Below are 8,907 nucleotides of genomic sequence, written 5' to 3'. Positions count from 1 at the left end.
CCAGTGAAGACATATAGGTTTCATAAAATTCTAAGGGAAACCCATCTAACCCTGGAGTTTTGCCCATGGCCAATTCCTCAATCACCTTACGTATGTTCTGCATTGTGAGGGGTACATTAAGACTCTCTGCTAGAGGGTTGCAGGGTTGGTAATGTGACCGCCTGAGAGAAGGTAAGTTCTCACTGCTGGTGGGGAGTTGTATAAGTTGTGGTAATATGTAGTAAAGGTTGTATATATGTCTACCTGGTTTGTGAGCAAGCATGTGGGGCATTGCTTAATTGCTGTAATAGGTGGTGTTGAAGTGGACCTGCACAGGAGCCATGCTAATAGGTCACTCAATTTGTTCCCTTCCACATTCATCCTAGTCTGGTATGCTTTAAAATCTAGGCATCTAAGTTGTCCTACCAGAAAGGCATGTGTCTCTGCAGCAGTGGTTAATTGGTGGCATCTCTCAGGATTGGTACAGGAGCAAAGTTACACTAGTCGGAGGTTGTTTTCTAGTTGTAGTAGTTCCCTATGTAGTACTGCTCTGACTCTCACCATTGTACGGATACAGTGACCTTGTACCACTACTTTTAGTGCTTTCCAGTCTATTGCGTGAGTAGTTGCTGTGCCCCAGGTTTCAGTCAGGTATTGCACTAGGGACTCTTGCCTAGTTTCTTTAAATTCTTGATCCTCTAGCATCACTGGCTGCAATCGCCAAGTGGGGACTGCTGGGCGGATCATTCCCCAGTCAAAACTCACTTTTGGGATGATTATTTAAGAAGCTATACAGACTGAGACTCCTCCTGTCACCAAGAATAAGACAATGGAACTAGTATTAAGTAATATCAATGAGTTAGCATTCTCTTCACTTTGCCTTTCTTTATGTAGCTCATGCAGCCCCTTACAATCACAGTCTCCTGGTGATGTGTAGTATGAAATGATCATAATATGAATCTAAGCATTGAAAAAAAAGGAGGTTGCACTAAGATCATTTGTTGCTATGTGAATGCATTGAAGTGGTAAGTAGCTTTAAATGGAGTTTAGGAAGTTTGGAGTAGGGCTTAGGTGTATGAATTCAGAAAATGAAAGTAATAGGTCAACTTGAGTTGAGTCGATAAGAGGCGATCTGATTTAGAAAAGTATAATGTTACTGGTATTTCCTCTGCCTGTCAAAATAGTTTTTTGGGAGATTAACTGTACCACTGATCTTTTTTTTCTTCTTTTTTCTTACCTCAGCAACCAAGAGGAAGAAGAAGGCAATGTAAGAGGTGTGTCCAGGAGAAGACGACGGTGCCAGTGCCACCACCAGTGCTGAAGCTGGCAGATTCGCTGACCCCAGTAAGTTTTCCTCCCATATTATTATTATTATGTCCCTAACTTTCACCTATCCTCATTTCAAATAATTTTTACTTATTTTTATTGTGCCTGTCTACCTTTTTTTTGTACTTATTTTCATTCAACCTAAGCTTTGTTAAATTCTTGTTATTCATGCAGTTATCTATTTTTAATGTTTTTGTATCTGACTTCCTCATGTCTGTACTAGTATGTAGATTTCTTCTGCTCTGTTACTAAGCTTAGCTTTCCATTCTCCCCTTACATATCTTGCAGACTGGCACATTAATACAAAGAGAACAGATTTTTAGGACAGCTGCTCTACCTACAAGATTGCATGTCCAAGTCAGCTTTTCTATGCATGTTTGTGAAGGTTTTCTTTGCCTTGCTCATGCTCATTGGATTTGCCATCCAAGACCTAACCATATGTCCTCCTGGATTTACTAAAATATATCACCCCTTTTTAGCACTTCAGTGACTTAGCTCTGCCACTCCATTGTAAAATGTTTGTGGTTTATTTCACTATCTGGCTTTTCTATACTTAATTAACCAACATATTTCCTACAGTGAATGATAGAAGAAGATTCAACTGTATTGATCCATTGTGGTTCATTGTGTTAAAATCTAAAATGTTTATAATTTTTTCTAGCTGTACCGACCAGCAGTGCAAGAGCCAGCAGTAGAACTAGTGTGCAACGCAGCAATAGTTGGAAGGGGAGAACCAGTGGCAGCAGGGACAGGCATTGGTAAGTCACATTGCTCTTGCTCATTGACAATTACTAGTATACTCACTGCAAGGGTGTTGCTTGTGATCCCCCTGGTGTAGCAGCTACATTGTGGGATGAATTTGTAATGGCCTCCTCCCTCTGCAAATCAGAAGACAAAAGCTCATAAAGAATGGAGCTACAAATGATGGCTTGATGGAAAAGTGAATGAAGGTTGGACGGCTAAAAGAAAGAGTGGTTGAAATGGTATATGAGTGAAAGGATGAGTGGGTGGGTGAAAGGAAAGGGTGTGTAGGTGAATGAAAGGAGGTGCATGGATGGGTAAAAGGATGGATGAAAGGGGTGAAAGTATGCCTTAGTGGGTAAATGCTAGATGGGCAAAAGGATGATTGGGTGGGGATGGGTGAGTGGTAATGAACAATGCATGGGTAAATAGATGAATAGGTGAAAGCAAGGTGGTTGAATGGGTACTGGATAGGTGTATGGATGGATGGTACTGGATAGGTGTATGGATGGATGGGTAGATATAAGGATGGCTGGAGTGGAATGGTGAAATCCTGGATGAGAGTGTAAAGCTTAAATGGTGGGCATCATAGGGTGAATAAAAGAGATAAATGAAAAGACTAATGTTTAATGTTTGGATCAAGAAATAAGGGAGCTGTTATGGAGAGGGACATGTCTATTCACCTACTTTGCTTGGTTTGCATGGTTATCAATACTTTGGTTCAAAGTTGGGGTATTTCCCTTTTGTCATGTGCCACATTTATGTACAAGTGGACAATATTTCATAGCTTTCATAACTGATTCAAGCCAGTTCAAAATGTACCCTTTTGATATTTATCAACCACAGTGAGGCATGTGTGAGTTAAAAATGGCCTTGTGACTCGTTATCAACCACATTAAATTCAAATAGCCCTAAGGGACTAGCAATTTACTGAAAATGTGCCACTCTACTTTGTAAAAAATTGTTTGCACAGGACACTGTTTATAATTTGTCATTTTTCTTTTTCTTTCCTGCAATAGCTACTCCTGGTAGACATCCTACTTGCCGGAAGATAGCAGCCCACCTGTGTTGGCAGAGGATGGATGGCATTTGCAATGAATTTCAGCGGCTGGTAGTACTTCAGTAGGAGGAGGACGAGACCCAGGCAGCAGCCAACATGCATGCCTGTTTGAGCTCATCCAACCAGACACTAGTGCCTCCAGCCTTGCAGAGGCACCATCAGTGCCACCGCTAGCTGGCATCAGACCATCCCTGTCCTACCACAGCTACCACCCTCACACTCAGACTGCAATTCCAGTATCCTGCAACACTTTTCATGCGTGGACAGCCAAATGGCACACATTGTGCCAACCCTTGATGATCTCCGGACCAATGCCAAGAACGCCCTTTTCCAACCTTTTTTTACATTCTCTTGTTCTGGTGGGAGGGAAACTTGCTGTGGGTGGAGAGGGTGGGAAAGGGAGTTGGTGCTGAGTTGTTTTGCACTTTGGACTTTTTCTTTGGCCTTCGGTTGTGGACGTTTGTTGTGGACTTTCTTTGGAATTTGGCTGGGAATGGGGCCATTTGTTTGGGAGAATAGGTGGGTCTATTAGGAGTGGAAAGGGTGGATTTTCTATTTGTTAATAAAATAAAAGCAGATATTTTATTTTACTTCATTTAGTCCTCAAATCTTTATTTTGGTGTTTTAGTTTGTACTGCTGTCTTTTAAAGTAGTTTTTTGTTTTTATTTTTATCTGCTACAAATTGTATGTCAGATAGTTAAACATTGCTCTACTGCCCTCTGCAACAATATTGACTGCTAGAAGGTGATTGCCATTGCCTATTTTGCCTACAAATCCCTAGCTACACACAAATAGCATCTTCTTCAGTAGAAGTTAATTTCTAACTCAATATTTATTTTCTTACCTGTAAAGATGAAGCGAGGGCTGATACCTCACTCTTCTTACTGTGGGGATTTTCCAAGGTGCCATCTTATCTTAAGGGGGTTGTAGTAGTAGTAGTAGTAGGCTAGCACACTAACAAGGAAGAAACAAGGCACAAGGTGCCACTCCCACCTATGTGAATTGCAGGAGTAATCAAAGGGTTATCAATCACTGTCAACTAGATTGAAATAAAACAGAGAGTTAGTGAGTTGTATATTATATCAGAACTTTAGAAAGACTGAGACTAGACTACCACATTGACAGTATTTGACACACAGCAAGGAAGACCTGATATGGTAGTAAAAACTAGCAACATTACTTCTGAGCAATGGGGAGCTAGCATTTAAATAAAAACTAAACTAGGGAATGAAAACCTCGAGGAAAACCGCCTGGAGATGTGGGCTTGGAGTCAGGAGTGGTTGGACAAGTTTAGGCATTTATGCAACTAACAACACAAGGACTACATGATGATGATGATTAATGATGTGTGGGTGGGTAAATGAGGCCGGTGTGGAATATCTCAGGAATATCTCAGGTAATAGAAGGTTATCCAGTAGGTTGGTGCGGCTTCCATCATATCTGCCCCAGCACGTGTGTGATCCATTTATGGTGTAGAATTAAGTCACATCTCAATAAAAATCACACAGCCCGAGGGAAAAGGATTAGGGGCCCGATGAATGGCTGGGAAAGGAGATTTGGGGAAAAGTGTGACAAAGACATTACATAACATTACACAAAAGAAAAAACAATAATGTTCATCAGGTGCTGAGCAGCACACCATCATCAATCTGTTGGGGACAGAAATGATGAAGGGATGAGTATGATACAGTTCAGTTAAATGCATTACAAAGAGTCCTTCGGCCCCAGAGAGACCCAAGATAGTATATCTCTAGATATCCTTTCTTCTAGGTTTGAAAAGTACAAATTATGGAGGATTGACGGCAACCCACTCAGTTCTAAAAATCGTTAAAAGGCAAATTATGCTGTATTGCCAAATTGGGTGATGGATCTCCATTCTTCTCAGAATGTTAATCACTCTTGGGTGCCTAGCTGAACCTGTCCGGTAGGTAAACTGGAGTGTTGAGTTTCTACCAAGTTTTGTTCATGCAGGAGAGGACTAGGAGAAGGCCTGAAAATTGAAAAACAATTACTGTATTATACAGTAAAGGAGAAGGACAAAAGGAAGCAAGATATGCTTCATGAGGAGTCAGAAGTGTACATAGGAGACTCAGAGGCAGAGCAAGAACATAAAGAGGAGTTGCACTGTCCAAACACTAATGAGTTGCTTGTAGGATAAGCAGCAAACGGATGTTTGTGAACGTTTCATGAACCTGGGTATTACAAGAAAGCCCGATATAAGGTGCTAGCGGCGGCATATAAATGTTGGCGGTCATGGCGGAAAAAGAATGGGTTTGGAAGATTCAATCACTATACTATAATAAAGAACAACCCATCGCTCCCCGAAATATTTAAGGATAATTATATGGTAAAATGGGCTTCTTAAGGCATAGAAAGGTTAGGAGACTTCTTCAATGATTTTGGGGTTAAGGTGTTTAAGAGCCTTCAAGAACAGTATGGTTTGGAGTAAAGGGATTTTTTCAAATCTACAGATACAAGACTTTGTGGTAGAAAAAAAAAATGGGGGGCACAGGGATTCAGAAGCAATTTGTTGTTTAAGGATATCTTGGGAAAATCTAATATAACAATTAAATTAATCTATTCATCACTGATGGCAGGACGGCCTGATGATTTGGAGAAGTATCGTGAGAGGTGGAAGGACAAGCTGGCCGATGGAAGTATTAACTTTCTCATGTGATTAGAACTGGGTCACACCATGTTACTTTCTTCCTCATTGGAAGCACAACATTAGGAGACAGTGTTTGACTTATATCATACACCAGCTCATCTCGTCAAGTGGGGTGGTTCACTAAGGGCAAACTGCCCAAGATGTGGGGCTTGCGGAGCAGACATTGTTCATATGTTTGCCACTTGTGGGGAACTGATGATATTGAAAGATGGCATTTAACTTGTGCTAAAAGGGGTAGTGGGATATGATCTGGACCTTGCTCCTGAGATCATGGTCCAGGGGGTTGCCGAGGAAACGAGGGGACGCCATAGAGCGTTTATCTTTCTTGACATGGCGGTTTATTGATTATGCATCTCCTCGGCATGGCTGAACCCACGACCAGCATCATGGCAGCAGTGGCTGGGCAAATTATTGTCTGTATATCATCTGGAAGCTGCTTTGTATGAACATAAGGGGAGATTGGCTAGGGAAAAAGGGAAAGTAATTTGGGGACAACTTCAGGATTGGATCCTGGCCCACTAATGCATGATGAAGCCAAAGCTTTGCCCATTTGACATAATGGAAACTGTTTCTTTGGGCTAATTAATTATGTAATAATTTTTCGATTTCTTATGCTATGGGTAAATTAATGTAAGAATGTAATTATGACTCTTTCTTTTCCAAATAAAAACTATTAAAAAAAAAAATTAAAAAGAGGAGTTTCACATTTGAACCAGTAATGCAGCAAACACACACTCAGCAGCATTTCCCAAATCAACTCACCTCTCTCCAGTGCGCAGAGCTGAGTGAGTACTGAGCCTCTGAGTCATCATCATCATCATGGTATTTCGCCGGCGCTGGTTTGCGGCAAAAAGTATAAACATGGGCCTTGATTCTAATCAATCATCCTCCCTCTCCTCCTCCTATGGTATTTCGGGAATGGTATAACCAGGTGGTTTGAAATGTTAGTTCATTTTGATCATGGTTAATCTCTCCATGCTTTGAGGCCTGTGAAAGACAGGTCCTATTTACTATAACAACTGTGCCAGGTGCACTGAACACACAGTCAGCAAGTGAACTGGCTACTGGGCTAGCCAGATACTTTAGTGCCAGCCTGCTGAGCTCTAGGGATTGGTGCATCTGCCCATACCAATACACCAATGGGTTTTGACATACACCTCTTTTGGGTCATCCAGATACTCCTGGAACATCCTCTGAATGGTAATTGGCGCAGCCACTTGCTTGACCTCTTTTGCCTTCACCCCTGCTCTGTATTTAAGAGCTTCCACTTGAAACCAAGCCAATACAGAGGTTGCATCAAATTCTTCAGTTGCTGTTGTTGCTGTTGTGCTGTGAGACAAGAGTGCCCTTAAGAAGTTGAAGGCGACACCAAGAACTGCTGAGTGGTACTCTAAGTTCCAACCATTCTTCTTCCAGTTCTCAGGCTGTTCAACAATCCACCTTTTGTATTTTGAAACACCCTCTTTAGAAAAAGGAATGAAAGTGGGAAAAAGAAATGTTTGTAGCGTGGATTAAGTTGAGTGGCACAGATGTACTCTTTGGATGAGATAATGTCATTTTACAGCTTTAAGTCAAGCGATAGCATAGTTCTCAACCAAGGCATGCACTCCGGGGCTTTTGTGCACCTCTAAGTGTGAACCTTTCAGACCGCTTCTTTAGCTGCTCCTGTAACAGATAGATCAATGGTGTAGTTTGCCAAATCGTACTGTCCTCCTTGCTAACTTCCCACATGAAAACCTCAAAAGAGAGCAGAATCTGTTTCAGGCACATGACTAGGCCCCATTTGTCCACATCCATGGTCATACCGTTAACAATTGCATCCCCTCTTCTAAGAATGACATAGTCATTGATCTGTCTGTTCTGCTCAAACTGACTTTGCGACATATAATAGGTTGAGTTCCAATGTGTTGGACCTCCTGTATCAGGCCTTTAACTGCTACTCTATAAGAACGTTGAATAATCTGCAACTGCTTCTGGGCAACTGCTTCTGTGGTTTAAAAGAATTTAGATTTGTCTGCAGGTGGTCAGTATGTTCCTGACTATGGTGGTCATTACAACATTGGTGGTAAAAGCCGCTTACCGCCGTGCAGAAGACCGCCAACACACCGCCGCGCCCGGGAAATTGTGCCACAACTATTATGACCCACATTTCAGAATCCACCAAAATTCAGACACCCACACAAGTCCACCACACCAAAGGTCAGTGATAAACTGGAGATAACAAAACCTCCACCGTCACGGCAACAGAAATACACCCACACTATCACGTCACACGAATCCATGCAGCGGTCTTTCAACCACAGTATTCCATTGGCGGTACACACCGCCGTGCTCAAAATACACACACTCTTACAAAACACTACCACATTGGACAATTCGAAATACACACACCTGATACACATACACACACCACTCCCACACACCCATTACAATATAAAACACATCACCCACAAACCCCCACAACCAAAAATTCCGAAAGAAGGCCAGAGAGAGACACCACCAGCAAGAACAACAGCATCCACAGGCACACAATACCATCACCCACAGAACTTCCACGCACCTCACACACCACTACATATCAGCACACTTATCACCACACACTCCACTCCACACATCACCTACACCACCCCATGGCACGGCAAAGACACCCCAGGTTCTAGGAGGAGGAGCTCAGGGTCATGGTGGAGGAAATCGTCCGGGTAGAGCCACAGCTATTCGGAGCACAGGTGCAGCACACCTCAATTGCAAGGAAGATGGAGCTATGGCGAAGAGTAGTGGACAGGGTCAACGCAGTGGGACAGCACCCAAGAAATCAGGAGGACATCAGGAAGAGGTGGAATGACCTACGGGGGAAGGTGCGTTCCGTGGTCTCAAGACACCACCAGGCAGTTCAGCGGACTGGCAGCGGACCCCCACCTCCTCCCCCACAACTAACAACATGGGAGGAGCAGGTCTTGGCGATTCTGCATCATGAGGGCCTCGCAGGAGTAGGTGGAGGAATGGACTCTGGTAAGACAAATCTTAATTATTACATCCCCCACCCTACCTGCATGCTATCACATACCCCCTCCCTCACCCCCAGCACCCCAACTCCTCACAAATGTCCCAACATCACAAACCACACATCCCAAC

This window comes from Pleurodeles waltl, chromosome 3_1 (genome assembly GCF_031143425.1).
Source record: "Pleurodeles waltl isolate 20211129_DDA chromosome 3_1, aPleWal1.hap1.20221129, whole genome shotgun sequence".
NCBI lineage: Eukaryota > Metazoa > Chordata > Amphibia > Caudata > Salamandridae > Pleurodeles > Pleurodeles waltl.
Note: the sequence above shows the minus strand (reverse complement) of the source record.